Source organism: Anomaloglossus baeobatrachus, unplaced genomic scaffold (assembly GCF_048569485.1).
Source record: "Anomaloglossus baeobatrachus isolate aAnoBae1 unplaced genomic scaffold, aAnoBae1.hap1 Scaffold_384, whole genome shotgun sequence".
NCBI classification, from domain to species: Eukaryota; Metazoa; Chordata; class Amphibia; order Anura; family Aromobatidae; genus Anomaloglossus; species Anomaloglossus baeobatrachus.
The window spans coordinates 66,958-84,798 of record NW_027443182.1 but is presented as its reverse complement, the minus strand read 5'-3'; the positions used below and the strand labels follow the sequence as shown (position 1 = coordinate 84,798).

Sequence of the window (17,841 nt, the reverse complement as noted above, 5' to 3'; positions counted from 1 at the left end):
GGAGCATACCGGTGGCTGTGTTGACCAGGAGGATGAACCATCCGATAGAATTCACAAAAAATTCCTTCGAGCCGGAATTGAACCAGCGACCTAAGGATTGCTGATTTACTACTACAGTCCTCCGCTCTACCAGCTGAGCTATCGAAGGCATGTTTTGCTCATGCTTGAAAGCCTCCTAGTTTTAGCTGTTGGAGCCTTGAGCATGAGGTAAAAAGAAACTCTTGACTACCATGTGAAAAAAACAAAATCAGCTTTGGAGAATGCGGGCATCGATCCCGCTACCTCTCGCATGCTAAGCGAGCGCTCTACCACTTGAGCTAATCCCCCCTGGCATGGTAGACTTGCCTTTACTTTCTTCCCACACCCTGTGGTGGCTTTCACATAAAGTCAGGTGTGACGTTGCATTGTTACATGGCAACTGATTTCTGAAAAGTAGATCGCTTTTTTTTTTTTTTTTTTTTTTTTAAGTGCGGATACCATTTTGCCATAGTAGAAGATCATCGGAGGAGTTTATAGGGTGACGGGGGGCTTATGAATACATGCACACCTCTTCCAAGCAAACCCTTTGCACATATGTGCAGAACTGAGTGGTAAGGCATGAAAAAAGCCTTAATAATTTGGAGAAGAAAGTTGCGATGCAGCAAATACGCATGCAGAGCCATTGGTCTTTTTGGCTGTGGGGCTGAAAAACACCCGGGCTATAGGAAATGCTGTGACGTGGGGAATTCTTCTTTTTCCATCAGCATGTGATGAGCAGGGATTTGGGCCTTTGGTTTATATTTTTGATCAGAAACGCGTTTGTGTTGACAGAAGAGATTTGGCGACTTCTATGAAAATGATCTCATAGCAGAGGATGGTTTCGATCCATCGACCTCTGGGTTATGGGCCCAGCACGCTTCCGCTGCGCCACTCTGCTGCTAGATGCTGCTACCTTGAGGAGAATTGTACTTATCGACTGACTTTTGAAAAGTGACTAGAAGGGAGGGTGTCTATGGGATGGAATCCGACAGCAGGATCTTATTGTCGGCAACTTGAGCTCTACTGAGCACCGGCAATTGTCTCTTTGTTTTTGCTGATTTCTTTTTGTCATATTATGTTCAAAGGTTCCCCTGAGGAACCTGCGCCTGGCCTGGCTGGGAGTTCCCGTGGAAAGGCCAGACATCTGCGTCTCTGTGGCGCAATCGGTTAGCGCGTTCGGCTGTTAACCGAAAGGTTGGTGGTTCAAGCCCACCCAGGGACGTGGGCCACTTTTGCTTGAGTAGCATGCTACGGGGGAAGAAGATTCCACGTTGGCTTTCATCTGCTCTTCCAATAAAAAGCCCTGTTGCTTGCTCGCTACCTACCTTTTGAACTCCCTAGATACTACAGAAGAGACCTTTCTAAAAGAGCTCTTTGTCGATAGAGGGAAGGAGCTTAGCCGTGTTTTCCCAGGAACCATGGTCTCTTTTGCTGGCATCGCATGTTATGGGTGGAAAAGATTCCATGTTTGGTTTCAGCTGACCTGCTCTCCCAACAAGTAAATCTCTGTTGCTCTCTGCCTTTGTTTTGACCTCCTCGGGTACAACGGAGGAAACCTTTCTAAAAGACCTGTTGTAGATGGACAGAAGGAGCATACCGGTGGCTGTGTTGACCAGGAGGATGAACCATCCGATAGAATTCACAAAAAATTCCTTCGAGCCGGAATTGAACCAGCGACCTAAGGATTGCTGATTTACTACTACAGTCCTCCGCTCTACCAGCTGAGCTATCGAAGGCATGTTTTGCTCATGCTTGAAAGCCTCCTAGTTTTAGCTGTTGGAGCCTTGAGCATGAGGTAAAAAGAAACTCTTGACTACCATGTGAAAAAAACAAAATCAGCTTTGGAGAATGCGGGCATCGATCCCGCTACCTCTCGCATGCTAAGCGAGCGCTCTACCACTTGAGCTAATCCCCCCTGGCATGGTAGACTTGCCTTTACTTTCTTCCCACACCCTGTGGTGGCTTTCACATAAAGTCAGGTGTGACGTTGCATTGTTACATGGCAACTGATTTCTGAAAAGTAGATCGCTTTTTTTTTTTTTTTTTTTTTTAAGTGCGGATACCATTTTGCCATAGTAGAAGATCATCGGAGGAGTTTATAGGGTGACGGGGGGCTTATGAATACATGCACACCTCTTCCAAGCAAACCCTTTGCACATATGTGCAGAACTGAGTGGTAAGGCATGAAAAAAGCCTTAATAATTTGGAGAAGAAAGTTGCGATGCAGCAAATACGCATGCAGAGCCATTGGTCTTTTTGGCTGTGGGGCTGAAAAACACCCGGGCTATAGGAAATGCTGTGACGTGGGGAATTCTTCTTTTTCCATCAGCATGTGATGAGCAGGGATTTGGGCCTTTGGTTTATATTTTTGATCAGAAACGCGTTTGTGTTGACAGAAGAGATTTGGCGACTTCTATGAAAATGATCTCATAGCAGAGGATGGTTTCGATCCATCGACCTCTGGGTTATGGGCCCAGCACGCTTCCGCTGCGCCACTCTGCTGCTGGATGCTGCTACCTTGAGGAGAATTGTACTTATCGACTGACTTTTGAAAAGTGACTAGAAGGGAGGGTGTCTATGGGATGGAATCCGACAGCAGGATCTTATTGTCGGCAACTTGAGCTCTACTGAGCACCGGCAATTGTCTCTTTGTTTTTGCTGATTTCTTTTTGTCATATTATGTTCAAAGGTTCCCCTGAGGAACCTGCGCCTGGCCTGGCTGGGAGTTCCCGTGGAAAGGCCAGACATCTGCGTCTCTGTGGCGCAATCGGTTAGCGCGTTCGGCTGTTAACTGAAAGGTTGGTGGTTCAAGCCCACCCAGGGACGTGGGCCACTTTTGCTTGAGTAGCATGCTACGGGGGAAGAAGATTCCACGTTGGCTTTCATCTGCTCTTCCAATAAAAAGCCCTGTTGCTTGCTCGCTACCTACCTTTTGAACTCCCTAGATACTACAGAAGAGACCTTTCTAAACGAGCTCTTTGTCGATAGAGGGAAGGAGCTTAGCCGTGTTTTCCCAGGAACCATGGTCTCTTTTGCTGGCATCGCATGTTATGGGTGGAAAAGATTCCATGTTGGGTTTCAGCTGAGCTGCTCTCCCAACAAGTAAATCTCTGTTGCTCTCTGCCTTTGTTTTGACCTCCTCGGGTACAACGGAGGAAACCTTTCTAAAAGACCTGTTGTAGATGGACAGAAGGAGCATACCGGTGGCTGTGTTGACCAGGAGGATGAACCATCCGATAGAATTCACAAAAAATTCCTTCGAGCCGGAATTGAACCAGCGACCTAAGGATTGCTGATTTACTACTACAGTCCTCCGCTCTACCAGCTGAGCTATCGAAGGCATGTTTTGCTCATGCTTGAAAGCCTCCTAGTTTTAGCTGTTGGAGCCTTGAGCATGAGGTAAAAAGAAACTCTTGACTACCATGTGAAAAAAACAAAATCAGCTTTGGAGAATGCGGGCATCGATCCCGCTACCTCTCGCATGCTAAGCGAGCGCTCTACCACTTGAGCTAATCCCCCCTGGCATGGTAGACTTGCCTTTACTTTCTTCCCACACCCTGTGGTGGCTTTCACATAAAGTCAGGTGTGACGTTGCATTGTTACATGGCAACTGATTTCTGAAAAGTAGATCGCTTTTTTTTTTTTTTTTTTTTTTAAGTGCGGATACCATTTTGCCATAGTAGAAGATCATCGGAGGAGTTTATAGGGTGACGGGGGGCTTATGAATACATGCACACCTCTTCCAAGCAAACCCTTTGCACATATGTGCAGAACTGAGTGGTAAGGCATGAAAAAAGCCTTAATAATTTGGAGAAGAAAGTTGCGATGCAGCAAATACGCATGCAGAGCCATTGGTCTTTTTGGCTGTGGGGCTGAAAAACACCCGGGCTATAGGAAATGCTGTGACGTGGGGAATTCTTCTTTTTCCATCAGCATGTGATGAGCAGGGATTTGGGCCTTTGGTTTATATTTTTGATCAGAAACGCGTTTGTGTTGACAGAAGAGATTTGGCGACTTCTATGAAAATGATCTCATAGCAGAGGATGGTTTCGATCCATCGACCTCTGGGTTATGGGCCCAGCACGCTTCCGCTGCGCCACTCTGCTGCTGGATGCTGCTACCTTGAGGAGAATTGTACTTATCGACTGACTTTTGAAAAGTGACTAGAAGGGAGGGTGTCTATGGGATGGAATCCGACAGCAGGATCTTATTGTCGGCAACTTGAGCTCTACTGAGCACCGGCAATTGTCTCTTTGTTTTTGCTGATTTCTTTTTGTCATATTATGTTCAAAGGTTCCCCTGAGGAACCTGCGCCTGGCCTGGCTGGGAGTTCCCGTGGAAAGGCCAGACATCTGCGTCTCTGTGGCGCAATCGGTTAGCGCGTTCGGCTGTTAACTGAAAGGTTGGTGGTTCAAGCCCACCCAGGGACGTGGGCCACTTTTGCTTGAGTAGCATGCTACGGGGGAAGAAGATTCCACGTTGGCTTTCATCTGCTCTTCCAATAAAAAGCCCTGTTGCTTGCTCGCTACCTACCTTTTGAACTCCCTAGATACTACAGAAGAGACCTTTCTAAACGAGCTCTTTGTCGATAGAGGGAAGGAGCTTAGCCGTGTTTTCCCAGGAACCATGGTCTCTTTTGCTGGCATCGCATGTTATGGGTGGAAAAGATTCCATGTTGGGTTTCAGCTGAGCTGCTCTCCCAACAAGTAAATCTCTGTTGCTCTCTGCCTTTGTTTTGACCTCCTCGGGTACAACGGAGGAAACCTTTCTAAAAGACCTGTTGTAGATGGACAGAAGGAGCATACCGGTGGCTGTGTTGACCAGGAGGATGAACCATCCGATAGAATTCACAAAAAATTCCTTCGAGCCGGAATTGAACCAGCGACCTAAGGATTGCTGATTTACTGCTACAGTCCTCCGCTCTACCAGCTGAGCTATCGAAGGCATGTTTTGCTCATGCTTGAAAGCCTCCTAGTTTTAGCTGTTGGAGCCTTGAGCATGAGGTAAAAAGAAACTCTCGACTACCATGTGAAAAAAACAAAATCAGCTTTGGAGAATGCGGGCATCGATCCCGCTACCTCTCGCATGCTAAGCGAGCGCTCTACCACTTGAGCTAATCCCCCCTGGCATGGTAGACTTGCCTTTACTTTCTTCCCACACCCTGTGGTGGCTTTCACATAAAGTCAGGTGTGACGTTGCATTGTTACATGGCAACTGATTTCTGAAAAGTAGATCGCTTTTTTTTTTTTTTTTAAGTGCGGATACCATTTTGCCATAGTAGAAGATCATCGGAGGAGTTTATAGGGTGACGGGGGGCTTATGAATACATGCACACCTCTTCCAAGCAAACCCTTTGCACATATGTGCAGAACTGAGTGGTAAGGCATGAAAAAAGCCTTAATAATTTGGAGAAGAAAGTTGCGATGCAGCAAATACGCATGCAGAGCCATTGGTCTTTTTGGCTGTGGGGCTGAAAAACACCCGGGCTATAGGAAATGCTGTGACGTGGGGAATTCTTCTTTTTCCATCAGCATGTGATGAGCAGGGATTTGGGCCTTTGGTTTATATTTTTGATCAGAAACGCGTTTGTGTTGACAGAAGAGATTTGGCGACTTCTATGAAAAAGATCTCATAGCAGAGGATGGTTTCGATCCATAGACCTCTGGGTTATGGGCCCAGCACGCTTCCGCTGCGCCACTCTGCTGCTGGATGCTGCTACTTTGAGGAGAATTGTACTTATCGACTGACTTTTGAAAAGTGACTAGAAGGGAGGGTGTCTATGGGATGGAATCCGACAGCAGGATCTTATTGTCGGCAACTTGAGCTCTACTGAGCACCGGCAATTGTCTCTTTGTTTTTGCTGATTTCTTTTTGTCATATTATGTTCAAAGGTTCCCCTGAGGAACCTGCGCCTGGCCTGGCTGGGAGTTCCCGTGGAAAGGCCAGACATCTGCGTCTCTGTGGCGCAATCGGTTAGCGCGTTCGGCTGTTAACCGAAAGGTTGGTGGTTCAAGCCCACCCAGGGACGTGGGCCACTTTTGCTTGAGTAGCATGCTACGGGGGAAGAAGATTCCACGTTGGCTTTCATCTGCTCTTCCAATAAAAAGCCCTGTTGCTTGCTCGCTACCTACCTTTTGAACTCCCTAGATACTACAGAAGAGACCTTTCTAAAAGAGCTCTTTGTCGATAGAGGGAAGGAGCTTAGCCGTGTTTTCCCAGGAACCATGGTCTCTTTTGCTGGCATCGCATGTTATGGGTGGAAAAGATTCCATGTTGGGTTTCAGCTGAGCTGCTCTCCCAACAAGTAAATCTCTGTTGCTCTCTGCCTTTGTTTTGACCTCCTCGGGTACAACGGAGGAAACCTTTCTAAAAGACCTGTTGTAGATGGACAGAAGGAGCATACCGGTGGCTGTGTTGACCAGGAGGATGAACCATCCGATAGAATTCACAAAAAATTCCTTCGAGCCAGAATTGAACCAGCGACCTAAGGATTGCTGATTTACTGCTACAGTCCTCCGCTCTACCAGCTGAGCTATCGAAGGCATGTTTTGCTCATGCTTGAAAGCCTCCTAGTTTTAGCTGTTGGAGCCTTGAGCATGAGGTAAAAAGAAACTCTCGACTATCATGTGAAAAAAACAAAATCAGCTTTGGAGAATGCGGGCATCGATCCCGCTACCTCTCGCATGCTAAGCGAGCAGTCTACCACTTGAGCTAATCCCCCCTGGCATGGTAGACTTGCCTTTACTTTCTTCCCACACCCTGTGGTGGCTTTCACATAAAGTCAGGTGTGACGTTGCATTGTTACATGGCAACTGATTTCTGAAAAGTAGATCGCTTTTTTTTTTTTTTTAAGTGCGGATACCATTTTGCCATAGTAGAAGATCATCGGAGGAGTTTATAGGGTGACGGGGGGCTTATGAATACATGCACACCTCTTCCAAGCAAACCCTTTGCACATATGTGCAGAACTGAGTGGTAAGGCATGAAAAAAGCCTTAATAATTTGGAGAAGAAAGTTGCGATGCAGCAAATACGCATGCAGAGCCATTGGTCTTTTTGGCTGTGGGGCTGAAAAACACCTGGGCTATAGGAAATGCTGTGACGTGGGGAATTCTTCTTTTTCCATCAGCATGTGATGAGCAGGGATTTGGGCCTTTGGTTTATATTTTTGATCAGAAACGCGTTTGTGTTGACAGAAGAGATTTGGCGACTTCTATGAAAATGATCTCATAGCAGAGGATGGTTTCGATCCATCGACCTCTGGGTTATGGGCCCAGCACGCTTCCGCTGCGCCACTCTGCTGCTGGATGCTGCTACCTTGAGGAGAATTGTACTTATCGACTGACTTTTGAAAAGTGACTAGAAGGGAGGGTGTCTATGGGATGGAATCCGACAGCAGGATCTTATTGTCGGCAACTTGAGCTCTACTGAGCACCGGCAATTGTCTCTTTGTTTTTGCTGATTTCTTTTTGTCATATTATGTTCAAAGGTTCCCCTGAGGAACCTGCGCCTGGCCTGGCTGGGAGTTCCCGTGGAAAGGCCAGACATCTGCGTCTCTGTGGCGCAATCGGTTAGCGCGTTCGGCTGTTAACCGAAAGGTTGGTGGTTCAAGCCCACCCAGGGACGTGGGCCACTTTTGCTTGAGTAGCATGCTACGGGGGAAGAAGATTCCACGTTGGCTTTCATCTGCTCTTCCAATAAAAAGCCCTGTTGCTTGCTCGCTACCTACCTTTTGAACTCCCTAGATACTACAGAAGAGACCTTTCTAAAAGAGCTCTTTGTCGATAGAGGGAAGGAGCTTAGCCGTGTTTTCCCAGGAACCATGGTCTCTTTTGCTGGCATCGCATGTTATGGGTGGAAAAGATTCCATGTTGGGTTTCAGCTGAGCTGCTCTCCCAACAAGTAAATCTCTGTTGCTCTCTGCCTTTGTTTTGACCTCCTCGGGTACAACGGAGGAAACCTTTCTAAAAGACCTGTTGTAGATGGACAGAAGGAGCATACCGGTGGCTGTGTTGACCAGGAGGATGAACCATCCGATAGAATTCACAAAAAATTCCTTCGAGCCAGAATTGAACCAGCGACCTAAGGATTGCTGATTTACTGCTACAGTCCTCCGCTCTACCAGCTGAGCTATCGAAGGCATGTTTTGCTCATGCTTGAAAGCCTCCTAGTTTTAGCTGTTGGAGCCTTGAGCATGAGGTAAAAAGAAACTCTCGACTATCATGTGAAAAAAACAAAATCAGCTTTGGAGAATGCGGGCATCGATCCCGCTACCTCTCGCATGCTAAGCGAGCAGTCTACCACTTGAGCTAATCCCCCCTGGCATGGTAGACTTGCCTTTACTTTCTTCCCACACCCTGTGGTGGCTTTCACATAAAGTCAGGTGTGACGTTGCATTGTTACATGGCAACTGATTTCTGAAAAGTAGATCGCTTTTTTTTTTTTTTTAAGTGCGGATACCATTTTGCCATAGTAGAAGATCATCGGAGGAGTTTATAGGGTGACGGGGGGCTTATGAATACATGCACACCTCTTCCAAGCAAACCCTTTGCACATATGTGCAGAACTGAGTGGTAAGGCATGAAAAAAGCCTTAATAATTTGGAGAAGAAAGTTGCGATGCAGCAAATACGCATGCAGAGCCATTGGTCTTTTTGGCTGTGGGGCTGAAAAACACCTGGGCTATAGGAAATGCTGTGACGTGGGGAATTCTTCTTTTTCCATCAGCATGTGATGAGCAGGGATTTGGGCCTTTGGTTTATATTTTTGATCAGAAACGCGTTTGTGTTGACAGAAGAGATTTGGCGACTTCTATGAAAATGATCTCATAGCAGAGGATGGTTTCGATCCATCGACCTCTGGGTTATGGGCCCAGCACGCTTCCGCTGCGCCACTCTGCTGCTGGATGCTGCTACCTTGAGGAGAATTGTACTTATCGACTGACTTTTGAAAAGTGACTAGAAGGGAGGGTGTCTATGGGATGGAATCCGACAGCAGGATCTTATTGTCGGCAACTTGAGCTCTACTGAGCACCGGCAATTGTCTCTTTGTTTTTGCTGATTTCTTTTTGTCATATTAAGTTGAAAGGTTCCCCTGAGGAACCTGCGCCTGGCCTGGCTGGGAGTTCCCATGGAAAGGCCAGACATCTGCGTCTCTGTGGCGCAATCGGTTAGCGCGTTCGGCTGTTAACCGAAAGGTTGGTGGTTCAAGCCCACCCAGGGACGTGGGCCACTTTTGCTTGAGTAGCATGCTACGGGGGAAGAAGATTCCACGTTGGCTTTCATCTGCTCTTCCAATAAAAAGCCCTGTTGCTTGCTCGCTACCTACCTTTTGAACTCCCTAGATACTACAGAAGAGACCTTTCTAAAAGAGCTCTTTGTCGATAGAGGGAAGGAGCTTAGCCGTGTTTTCCCAGGAACCATGGTCTCTTTTGCTGGCATCGCATGTTATGGGTGGAAAAGATTCCATGTTGGGTTTCAGCTGAGCTGCTCTCCCAACAAGTAAATCTCTGTTGATCTCTGCCTTTGTTTTGACCTCCTCGGGTACAACGGAGGAAACCTTTCTAAAAGACCTGTTGTAGATGGACAGAAGGAGCATACCGGTGGCTGTGTTGACCAGGAGGATGAACCATCCGATAGAATTCACAAAAAATTCCTTCGAGCCGGAATTGAACCAGCGACCTAAGGATTGCTGATTTACTGCTACAGTCCTCCGCTCTACCAGCTGAGCTATCGAAGGCATGTTTTGCTCATGCTTGAAAGCCTCCTAGTTTTAGCTGTTGGAGCCTTGAGCATGATGTAAAAAGAAACTCTCGACTACCATGTGAAAAAAACAAAATCAGCTTTGGAGAATGCGGGCATCGATCCCGCTACCTCTCGCATGCTAAGCGAGCGCTCTACCACTTGAGCTAATCCCCCCTGGCATGGTAGACTTGCCTTTACTTTCTTCCCACACCCTGTGGTGGCTTTCACATAAAGTCAGGTGTGACGTTGCATTGTTACATGGCAACTGATTTCTGAAAAGTAGATCGCTTTTTTTTTTTTTTTAAGTGCGGATACCATTTTGCCATAGTAGAAGATCATCGGAGGAGTTTATAGGGTGACGGGGGGCTTATGAATACATGCACACCTCTTCCAAGCAAACCCTTTGCACATATGTGCAGAACTGAGTGGTAAGGCATGAAAAAAGCCTTAATAATTTGGAGAAGAAAGTTGCGATGCAGCAAATACGCATGCAGAGCCATTGGTCTTTTTGGCTGTGGGGCTGAAAAACACCTGGGCTATAGGAAATGCTGTGACGTGGGGAATTCTTCTTTTTCCATCAGCATGTGATGAGCAGGGATTTGGGCCTTTGGTTTATATTTTTGATCAGAAACGCGTTTGTGTTGACAGAAGAGATTTGGCGACTTCTATGAAAATGATCTCATAGCAGAGGATGGCTTCGATCCATCGACCTCTGGGTTATGGGCCCAGCACGCTTCCGCTGCGCCACTCTGCTGCTGGATGCTGCTACCTTGAGGAGAATTGTACTTATCGACTGACTTTTGAAAAGTGACTAGAAGGGAGGGTGTCTATGGGATGGAATCCGACAGCAGGATCTTATTGTCGGCAACTTGAGCTCTACTGAGCACCGGCAATTGTCTCTTTGTTTTTGCTGATTTCTTTTTGTCATATTATGTTGAAAGGTTCCCCTGAGGAACCTGCGCCTGGCCTGGCTGGGAGTTCCCGTGGAAAGGCCAGACATCTGCGTCTCTGTGGCGCAATCGGTTAGCGCGTTCGGCTGTTAACCGAAAGGTTGGTGGTTCAAGCCCACCCAGGGACGTGGGCCACTTTTGCTTGAGTAGCATGCTACGGGGGAAGAAGATTCCACGTTGGCTTTCATCTGCTCTTCCAATAAAAAGCCCTGTTGCTTGCTCGCTACCTACCTTTTGAACTCCCTAGATACTACAGAAGAGACCTTTCTAAAAGAGCTCTTTGTCGATAGAGGGAAGGAGCTTAGCCGTGTTTTCCCAGGAACCATGGTCTCTTTTGCTGGCATCGCATGTTATGGGTGGAAAAGATTCCATGTTGGGTTTCAGCTGAGCTGCTCTCCCAACAAGTAAATCTCTGTTGATCTCTGCCTTTGTTTTGACCTCCTCGGGTACAACGGAGGAAACCTTTCTAAAAGACCTGTTGTAGATGGACAGAAGGAGCATACCGGTGGCTGTGTTGACCAGGAGGATGAACCATCCGATAGAATTCACAAAAAATTCCTTCGAGCCGGAATTGAACCAGCGACCTAAGGATTGCTGATTTACTGCTACAGTCCTCCGCTCTACCAGCTGAGCTATCGAAGGCATGTTTTGCTCATGCTTGAAAGCCTCCTAGTTTTAGCTGTTGGAGCCTTGAGCATAAGGTAAAAAGAAACTCTCGACTACCATGTGAAAAAAGCAAAATCAGCTTTGGAGAATGCGGGCATCGATCCCGCTACCTCTCGCATGCTAAGCGAGCGCTCTACCACTTGAGCTAATCCCCCCTGGCATGGTAGACTTGCCTTTACTTTCTTCCCACACCCTGTGGTGGCTTTCACATAAAGTCAGGTGTGACGTTGCATTGTTACATGGCAACTGATTTCTGAAAAGTAGATCGCTTTTTTTTTTTTTTTTAAGTGCGGATACCATTTTGCCATAGTAGAAGATCATCGGAGGAGTTTATAGGGTGACGGGGGGCTTATGAATACATGCACACCTCTTCCAAGCAAACCCTTTGCACATATGTGCAGAACTGAGTGGTAAGGCATGAAAAAAGCCTTAATAGTTTGGAGAAGAAAGTTGCGATGCAGCAAATACACATGCAGAGCCATTGGTCTTTTTGGCTGTGGGGCTGAAAAACACCCGGGCTATAGGAAATGCTGTGACGTGGGGAATTCTTCTTTTTCCATCAGCATGCGATGAGCAGGGATTTGGGCCTTTGGTTTATATTTTTGATCAGAAACGCGTTTGTGTTGACAGAAGAGATTTGGCGACTTCTATGAAAATGATCTCATAGCAGAGGATGGTTTCGATCCATCGACCTCTGGGTTATGGGCCCAGCACGCTTCCGCTGCGCCACTCTGCTGCTGGATGCTGCTACCTTGAGGAGAATTGTACTTATCGACTGACTTTTGAAAAGTGACTAGAAGGGAGGGTGTCTATGGGATGGAATCCGACAGCAGGATCTTATTGTCGGCAACTTGAGCTCTACTGAGCACCGGCAATTGTCTCTTTGTTTTTGCTGATTTCTTTTTGTCATATTATGTTCAAAGGTTCCCCTGAGGAACCTGCGCCTGGCCTGGCTGGGAGTTCCCGTGGAAAGACCAGACATCTGCGTCTCTGTGGCGCAATCGGTTAGCGCGTTCGGCTGTTAACCGAAAGGTTGGTGGTTCAAGCCCACCCAGGGACGTGGGCCACTTTTGCTTGAGTAGCATGCTACGGGGGAAGAAGATTCCACGTTGGCTTTCATCTGCTCTTCCAATAAAAAGCCCTGTTGCTTGCTCGCTACCTACCTTTTGAACTCCCTAGATACTACAGAAGAGACCTTTCTAAAAGAGCTCTTTGTCGATAGAGGGAAGGAGCTTAGCCGTGTTTTCCCAGGAACCATGGTCTCTTTTGCTGGCATCGCATGTTATGGGTGGAAAAGATTCCATGTTGGGTTTCAGCTGAGCTGCTCTCCCAACAAGTAAATCTCTGTTGCTCTCTGCCTTTGTTTTGACCTCCTCGGGTACAACGGAGGAAACCTTTCTAAAAGACCTGTTGTAGATGGACAGAAGGAGCATACCTGGGCTGTGTTGACCAGGAGGATGAACCATCCGATAGAATTCACAAAAAATTCCTTCGAGCCGGAATTGAACCAGCGACCTAAGGATTGCTGATTTACTGCTACAGTCCTCCGCTCTACCAGCTGAGCTATCGAAGGCATGTTTTGCTCATGCTTGAAAGCCTCCTAGTTTTAGCTGTTGGAGCCTTGAGCATGAGGTAAAAAGAAACTCTCGACTACCATGTGAAAAAACCAAAATCAGCTTTGGAGAAAGCGGGCATCGATCCCGCTACCTCTCGCATGCTAAGCGAGCGCTCTACCACTTGAGCTAATCCCCCCTGGCATGGTAGACTTGCCTTTACTTTCTTCCCACACCCTGTGGTGGCTTTCACATAAAGTCAGGTGTGACGTTGCATTGTTACATGGCAACTGATTTCTGAAAAGTAGATCGCTTTTTTTTTTTTTTTTAAGTGCGGATACCATTTTGCCATAGTAGAAGATCATCGGAGGAGTTTATAGGGTGACGGGGGGCTTATGAATACATGCACACCTCTTCCAAGCAAACCCTTTGCACATATGTGCAGAACTGAGTGGTAAGGCATGAAAAAAGCCTTAATAATTTGGAGAAGAAAGTTGCGATGCAGCAAATACGCATGCAGAGCCATTGGTCTTTTTGGCTGTGGGGCTGAAAAACACCCGGGCTATAGGAAATGCTGTGACGTGGGGAATTCTTCTTTTTCCATCAGCATGTGATGAGCAGGGATTTGGGCCTTTGGTTTATATTTTTGATCAGAAACGCGTTTGTGTTGACAGAAGAGATTTGGCGACTTCTATGAAAATGATCTCATAGCAGAGGATGGTTTCGATCCATCGACCTCTGGGTTATGGGCCCAGCACGCTTCCGCTGCGCCACTCTGCTGCTGGATGCTGCTACCTTGAGGAGAATTGTACTTATCGACTGACTTTTGAAAAGTGACTAGAAGGGAGGGTGTCTATGGGATGGAATCCGACAGCAGGATCTTATTGTCGGCAACTTGAGCTCTACTGAGCACCGGCAATTGTCTCTTTGTTTTTGCTGATTTCTTTTTGTCATATTATGTTCAAAGGTTCCCTGAGGAACCTGCGCCTGGCCTGGCTGGGAGTTCCCGTGGAAAGGCCAGACATCTGCGTCTCTGTGGCGCAATCGGTTAGCGCGTTCGGCTGTTAACCGAAAGGTTGGTGGTTCAAGCCCACCCAGGGACGTGGGCCACTTTTGCTTGAGTAGCATGCTACGGGGGAAGAAGATTCCACGTTGGCTTTCATCTGCTCTTCCAATAAAAAGCCCTGTTGCTTGCTCGCTACCTACCTTTTGAACTCCCTAGATACTACAGAAGAGACCTTTCTAAAAGAGCTCTTTGTCGATAGAGGGAAGGAGCTTAGCCGTGTTTTCCCAGGAACCATGGTCTCTTTTGCTGGCATCGCATGTTATGGGTGGAAAAGATTCCATGTTGGGTTTCAGCTGAGCTGCTCTCCCAACAAGTAAATCTCTGTTGCTCTCTGCCTTTGTTTTGACCTCCTCGGGTACAACGGAGGAAACCTTTCTAAAAGACCTGTTGTAGATGGACAGAAGGAGCATACCGGGGCTGTGTTGACCAGGAGGATGAACCATCCGATAGAATTCACAAAAAATTCCTTCGAGCCGGAATTGAACCAGCGACCTAAGGATTGCTGATTTACTGCTACAGTCCTCCGCTCTACCAGCTGAGCTATCGAAGGCATGTTTTGCTCATGCTTGAAAGCCTCCTAGTTTTAGCTGTTGGAGCCTTGAGCATGAGGTAAAAAGAAACTCTCGACTACCATGTGAAAAAAACAAAATCAGCTTTGGAGAATGCGGGCATCGATCACGCTACCTCTCGCATGCTAAGCGAGCGCTCTACCACTTGAGCTAATCCCCCCTGGCATGGTAGACTTGCCTTTACTTTCTTCCCACACCCTGTGGTGGCTTTCACATAAAGTCAGGTGTGACGTTGCATTGTTACATGGCAACTGATTTCTGAAAAGTAGATCGCTTTTTTTTTTTTTTTTTAAGTGCGGATACCATTTTGCCATAGTAGAAGATCATCGGAGGAGTTTATAGGGTGACGGGGGGCTTATGAATACATGCACACCTCTTCCAAGCAAACCCTTTGCACATATGTGCAGAACTGAGTGGTAAGGCATGAAAAAAGCCTTAATAATTTGGAGAAGAAAGTTGCGATGCAGCAAATACGCATGCAGAGCCATTGGTCTTTTTGGCTGTGGGGCTGAAAAACACCCGGGCTATAGGAAATGCTGTGACGTGGGGAATTCTTCTTTTTCCATCAGCATGCGATGAGCAGGGATTTGGGCCTTTGGTTTATATTTTTGATCAGAAACGCGTTTGTGTTGACAGAAGAGATTTGGCGACTTCTATGAAAATGATCTCATAGCAGAGGATGGTTTCGATCCATCGACCTCTGGGTTATGGGCCCAGCACGCTTCCGCTGCGCCACTCTGCTGCTGGATGCTGCTACCTTGAGGAGAATTGTACTTATCGACTGACTTTTGAAAAGTGACTAGAAGGGAGGGTGTCTATGGGATGGAATCCGACAGCAGGATCTTATTGTCGGCAACTTGAGCTCTACTGAGCACCGGCAATTGTCTCTTTGTTTTTGCTGATTTCTTTTTGTCATATTATGTTCAAAGGTTCCCCTGAGGAACCTGCGCCTGGCCTGGCTGGGAGTTCCCGTGGAAAGGCCAGACATCTGCGTCTCTGTGGCGCAATCGGTTAGCGCGTTCGGCTGTTAACCGAAAGGTTGGTGGTTCAAGCCCACCCAGGGACGTGGGCCACTTTTGCTTGAGTAGCATGCTACGGGGGAAGAAGATTCCACGTTGGCTTTCATCTGCTCTTCCAATAAAAAGCCCTGTTGCTTGCTCGCTACCTACCTTTTGAACTCCCTAGATACTACAGAAGAGACCTTTCTAAAAGAGCTCTTTGTCGATAGAGGGAAGGAGCTTAGCCGTGTTTTCCCAGGAACCATGGTCTCTTTTGCTGGCATCGCATGTTATGGGTGGAAAAGATTCCATGTTGGGTTTCAGCTGAGCTGCTCTCCCAACAAGTAAATCTCTGTTGCTCTCTGCCTTTGTTTTGACCTCCTCGGGTACAATGGAGGAAACCTTTCTAAAAGACCTGTTGTAGATGGACAGAAGGAGCATACCGGTGGCTGTGTTGACCAGGAGGATGAACCATCCGATAGAATTCACAAAAAATTCCTTCGAGCCGGAATTGAACCAGCGACCTAAGGATTGCTGATTTACTGCTACAGTCCTCCGCTCTACCAGCTGAGCTATCGAAGGCATGTTTTGCTCATGCTTGAAAGCCTCCTAGTTTTAGCTGTTGGAGCCTTGAGCATGAGGTAAAAAGAAACTCTCGACTACCATGTGAAAAAAACAAAATCAGCTTTGGAGAATGCGGGCATCGATCCCGCTACCTCTCGCATGCTAAGCGAGCGCTCTACCACTTGAGCTAATCCCCCCTGGCATGGTAGACTTGCCTTTACTTTCTTCCCACACCCTGTGGTGGCTTTCACATAAAGTCAGGTGTGACGTTGCATTGTTACATGGCAACTGATTTCTGAAAAGTAGATCGCTTTTTTTTTTTTTTTTTAAGTGCGGATACCATTTTGCCATAGTAGAAGATCATCGGAGGAGTTTATAGGGTGACGGGGGGCTTATGAATACATGCACACCTCTTCCAAGCAAACCCTTTGCACATATGTGCAGAACTGAGTGGTAAGGCATGAAAAAAGCCTTAATAATTTGGAGAAGAAAGTTGCGATGCAGCAAATACGCATGCAGAGCCATTGGTCTTTTTGGCTGTGGGGCTGAAAAACACCCGGGCTATAGGAAATGCTGTGACGTGGGGAATTCTTCTTTTTCCATCAGCATGCGATGAGCAGGGATTTGGGCCTTTGGTTTATATTTTTGATCAGAAACGCGTTTGTGTTGACAGAAGAGATTTGGCGACTTCTATGAAAATGATCTCATAGCAGAGGATGGTTTCGATCCATCGACCTCTGGGTTATGGGCCCAGCACGCTTCCGCTGCGCCACTCTGCTGCTGGATGCTGCTACCTTGAGGAGAATTGTACTTATCGACTGACTTTTGAAAAGTGACTAGAAGGGAGGGTGTCTATGGGATGGAATCCGACAGCAGGATCTTATTGTCGGCAACTTGAGCTCTACTGAGCACCGGCAATTGTCTCTTTGTTTTTGCTGATTTCTTTTTGTCATATTATGTTCAAAGGTTCCCCTGAGGAACCTGCGCCTGGCCTGGCTGGGAGTTCCCGTGGAAAGGCCAGACATCTGCGTCTCTGTGGCGCAATCGGTTAGCGCGTTCGGCTGTTAACCGAAAGGTTGGTGGTTCAAGCCCACCCAGGGACGTGGGCCACTTTTGCTTGAGTAGCATGCTACGGGGGAAGAAGATTCCACGTTGGCTTTCATCTGCTCTTCCAATAAAAAGCCCTGTTGCTTGCTCGCTACCTACCTTTTGAACTCCCTAGATACTACAGAAGAGACCTTTCTAAAAGAGCTCTTTGTCGATAGAGGGAAGGAGCTTAGCCGTGTTTTCCCAGGAACCATGGTCTCTTTTGCTGGCATCGCATGTTATGGGTGGAAAAGATTCCATGTTGGGTTTCAGCTGAGCTGCTCTCCCAACAAGTAAATCTCTGTTGCTCTCTGCCTTTGTTTTGACCTCCTCGGGTACAATGGAGGAAACCTTTCTAAAAGACCTGTTGTAGATGGACAGAAGGAGCATACCGGTGGCTGTGTTGACCAGGAGGATGAACCATCCGATAGAATTCACAAAAAATTCCTTCGAGCCGGAATTGAACCAGCGACCTAAGGATTGCTGATTTACTGCTACAGTCCTCCGCTCTACCAGCTGAGCTATCGAAGGCATGTTTTGCTCATGCTTGAAAGCCTCCTAGTTTTAGCTGTTGGAGCCTTGAGCATGAGGTAAAAAGAAACTCTCGACTACCATGTGAAAAAAACAAAA

General features: G+C 47.1%; 27 non-coding genes across 27 annotated transcripts; 9 read left to right on the top strand and 18 right to left on the bottom strand.

Moving 5' to 3' along the window:
• Positions 1-62: 62 nt before the first annotated feature.
• On the bottom strand, positions 63-148 carry TRNAY-GUA (transfer RNA tyrosine (anticodon GUA)). Its single transcript is given in 2 exon segments — positions 63-98; positions 112-148. It is a non-coding gene; the product is annotated as a tRNA-Tyr (tRNA).
• A 106-nt stretch (positions 149-254) lies between these two features.
• On the bottom strand, positions 255-327 carry TRNAA-AGC (transfer RNA alanine (anticodon AGC)). The gene has a single exon. It is a non-coding gene; the product is annotated as a tRNA-Ala (tRNA).
• An 839-nt stretch (positions 328-1,166) lies between these two features.
• TRNAN-GUU (transfer RNA asparagine (anticodon GUU)) lies at positions 1,167-1,240 on the top strand. The gene has a single exon. It is a non-coding gene; the product is annotated as a tRNA-Asn (tRNA).
• Positions 1,241-1,668: 428 nt separating this feature from the next.
• Positions 1,669-1,754, bottom strand: TRNAY-GUA (transfer RNA tyrosine (anticodon GUA)). Its single transcript is given in 2 exon segments — positions 1,669-1,704; positions 1,718-1,754. It is a non-coding gene; the product is annotated as a tRNA-Tyr (tRNA).
• A 106-nt stretch (positions 1,755-1,860) lies between these two features.
• On the bottom strand, positions 1,861-1,933 carry TRNAA-AGC (transfer RNA alanine (anticodon AGC)). Its single transcript has one exon. It is a non-coding gene; the product is annotated as a tRNA-Ala (tRNA).
• A 1,339-nt stretch (positions 1,934-3,272) lies between these two features.
• TRNAY-GUA (transfer RNA tyrosine (anticodon GUA)) lies at positions 3,273-3,358 on the bottom strand. Its single transcript is given in 2 exon segments — positions 3,273-3,308; positions 3,322-3,358. It is a non-coding gene; the product is annotated as a tRNA-Tyr (tRNA).
• Positions 3,359-3,464: 106 nt separating this feature from the next.
• Positions 3,465-3,537, bottom strand: TRNAA-AGC (transfer RNA alanine (anticodon AGC)). The gene has a single exon. It is a non-coding gene; the product is annotated as a tRNA-Ala (tRNA).
• A 1,339-nt stretch (positions 3,538-4,876) lies between these two features.
• Positions 4,877-4,962, bottom strand: TRNAY-GUA (transfer RNA tyrosine (anticodon GUA)). The gene is given in 2 exon segments: positions 4,877-4,912; positions 4,926-4,962. It is a non-coding gene; the product is annotated as a tRNA-Tyr (tRNA).
• A 106-nt stretch (positions 4,963-5,068) lies between these two features.
• Positions 5,069-5,141, bottom strand: TRNAA-AGC (transfer RNA alanine (anticodon AGC)). The gene has a single exon. It is a non-coding gene; the product is annotated as a tRNA-Ala (tRNA).
• An 831-nt stretch (positions 5,142-5,972) lies between these two features.
• On the top strand, positions 5,973-6,046 carry TRNAN-GUU (transfer RNA asparagine (anticodon GUU)). Its single transcript has one exon. It is a non-coding gene; the product is annotated as a tRNA-Asn (tRNA).
• A 1,523-nt stretch (positions 6,047-7,569) lies between these two features.
• Positions 7,570-7,643, top strand: TRNAN-GUU (transfer RNA asparagine (anticodon GUU)). Its single transcript has one exon. It is a non-coding gene; the product is annotated as a tRNA-Asn (tRNA).
• Positions 7,644-9,166: 1,523 nt separating this feature from the next.
• TRNAN-GUU (transfer RNA asparagine (anticodon GUU)) lies at positions 9,167-9,240 on the top strand. The gene has a single exon. It is a non-coding gene; the product is annotated as a tRNA-Asn (tRNA).
• Positions 9,241-9,668: 428 nt separating this feature from the next.
• TRNAY-GUA (transfer RNA tyrosine (anticodon GUA)) lies at positions 9,669-9,754 on the bottom strand. Its single transcript is given in 2 exon segments — positions 9,669-9,704; positions 9,718-9,754. It is a non-coding gene; the product is annotated as a tRNA-Tyr (tRNA).
• A 106-nt stretch (positions 9,755-9,860) lies between these two features.
• TRNAA-AGC (transfer RNA alanine (anticodon AGC)) lies at positions 9,861-9,933 on the bottom strand. The gene has a single exon. It is a non-coding gene; the product is annotated as a tRNA-Ala (tRNA).
• An 830-nt stretch (positions 9,934-10,763) lies between these two features.
• TRNAN-GUU (transfer RNA asparagine (anticodon GUU)) lies at positions 10,764-10,837 on the top strand. Its single transcript has one exon. It is a non-coding gene; the product is annotated as a tRNA-Asn (tRNA).
• A 428-nt stretch (positions 10,838-11,265) lies between these two features.
• On the bottom strand, positions 11,266-11,351 carry TRNAY-GUA (transfer RNA tyrosine (anticodon GUA)). Its single transcript is given in 2 exon segments — positions 11,266-11,301; positions 11,315-11,351. It is a non-coding gene; the product is annotated as a tRNA-Tyr (tRNA).
• Positions 11,352-11,457: 106 nt separating this feature from the next.
• On the bottom strand, positions 11,458-11,530 carry TRNAA-AGC (transfer RNA alanine (anticodon AGC)). Its single transcript has one exon. It is a non-coding gene; the product is annotated as a tRNA-Ala (tRNA).
• An 831-nt stretch (positions 11,531-12,361) lies between these two features.
• On the top strand, positions 12,362-12,435 carry TRNAN-GUU (transfer RNA asparagine (anticodon GUU)). Its single transcript has one exon. It is a non-coding gene; the product is annotated as a tRNA-Asn (tRNA).
• Positions 12,436-12,862: 427 nt separating this feature from the next.
• On the bottom strand, positions 12,863-12,948 carry TRNAY-GUA (transfer RNA tyrosine (anticodon GUA)). The gene is given in 2 exon segments: positions 12,863-12,898; positions 12,912-12,948. It is a non-coding gene; the product is annotated as a tRNA-Tyr (tRNA).
• A 106-nt stretch (positions 12,949-13,054) lies between these two features.
• On the bottom strand, positions 13,055-13,128 carry TRNAA-AGC (transfer RNA alanine (anticodon AGC)). Its single transcript has one exon. It is a non-coding gene; the product is annotated as a tRNA-Ala (tRNA).
• Positions 13,129-13,957: 829 nt separating this feature from the next.
• On the top strand, positions 13,958-14,031 carry TRNAN-GUU (transfer RNA asparagine (anticodon GUU)). The gene has a single exon. It is a non-coding gene; the product is annotated as a tRNA-Asn (tRNA).
• A 427-nt stretch (positions 14,032-14,458) lies between these two features.
• TRNAY-GUA (transfer RNA tyrosine (anticodon GUA)) lies at positions 14,459-14,544 on the bottom strand. The gene is given in 2 exon segments: positions 14,459-14,494; positions 14,508-14,544. It is a non-coding gene; the product is annotated as a tRNA-Tyr (tRNA).
• A 1,011-nt stretch (positions 14,545-15,555) lies between these two features.
• Positions 15,556-15,629, top strand: TRNAN-GUU (transfer RNA asparagine (anticodon GUU)). The gene has a single exon. It is a non-coding gene; the product is annotated as a tRNA-Asn (tRNA).
• Positions 15,630-16,057: 428 nt separating this feature from the next.
• TRNAY-GUA (transfer RNA tyrosine (anticodon GUA)) lies at positions 16,058-16,143 on the bottom strand. Its single transcript is given in 2 exon segments — positions 16,058-16,093; positions 16,107-16,143. It is a non-coding gene; the product is annotated as a tRNA-Tyr (tRNA).
• Positions 16,144-16,249: 106 nt separating this feature from the next.
• On the bottom strand, positions 16,250-16,322 carry TRNAA-AGC (transfer RNA alanine (anticodon AGC)). The gene has a single exon. It is a non-coding gene; the product is annotated as a tRNA-Ala (tRNA).
• An 832-nt stretch (positions 16,323-17,154) lies between these two features.
• TRNAN-GUU (transfer RNA asparagine (anticodon GUU)) lies at positions 17,155-17,228 on the top strand. Its single transcript has one exon. It is a non-coding gene; the product is annotated as a tRNA-Asn (tRNA).
• Positions 17,229-17,656: 428 nt separating this feature from the next.
• TRNAY-GUA (transfer RNA tyrosine (anticodon GUA)) lies at positions 17,657-17,742 on the bottom strand. The gene is given in 2 exon segments: positions 17,657-17,692; positions 17,706-17,742. It is a non-coding gene; the product is annotated as a tRNA-Tyr (tRNA).
• Between the last annotated feature and the right edge of the window lie 99 nt (positions 17,743-17,841).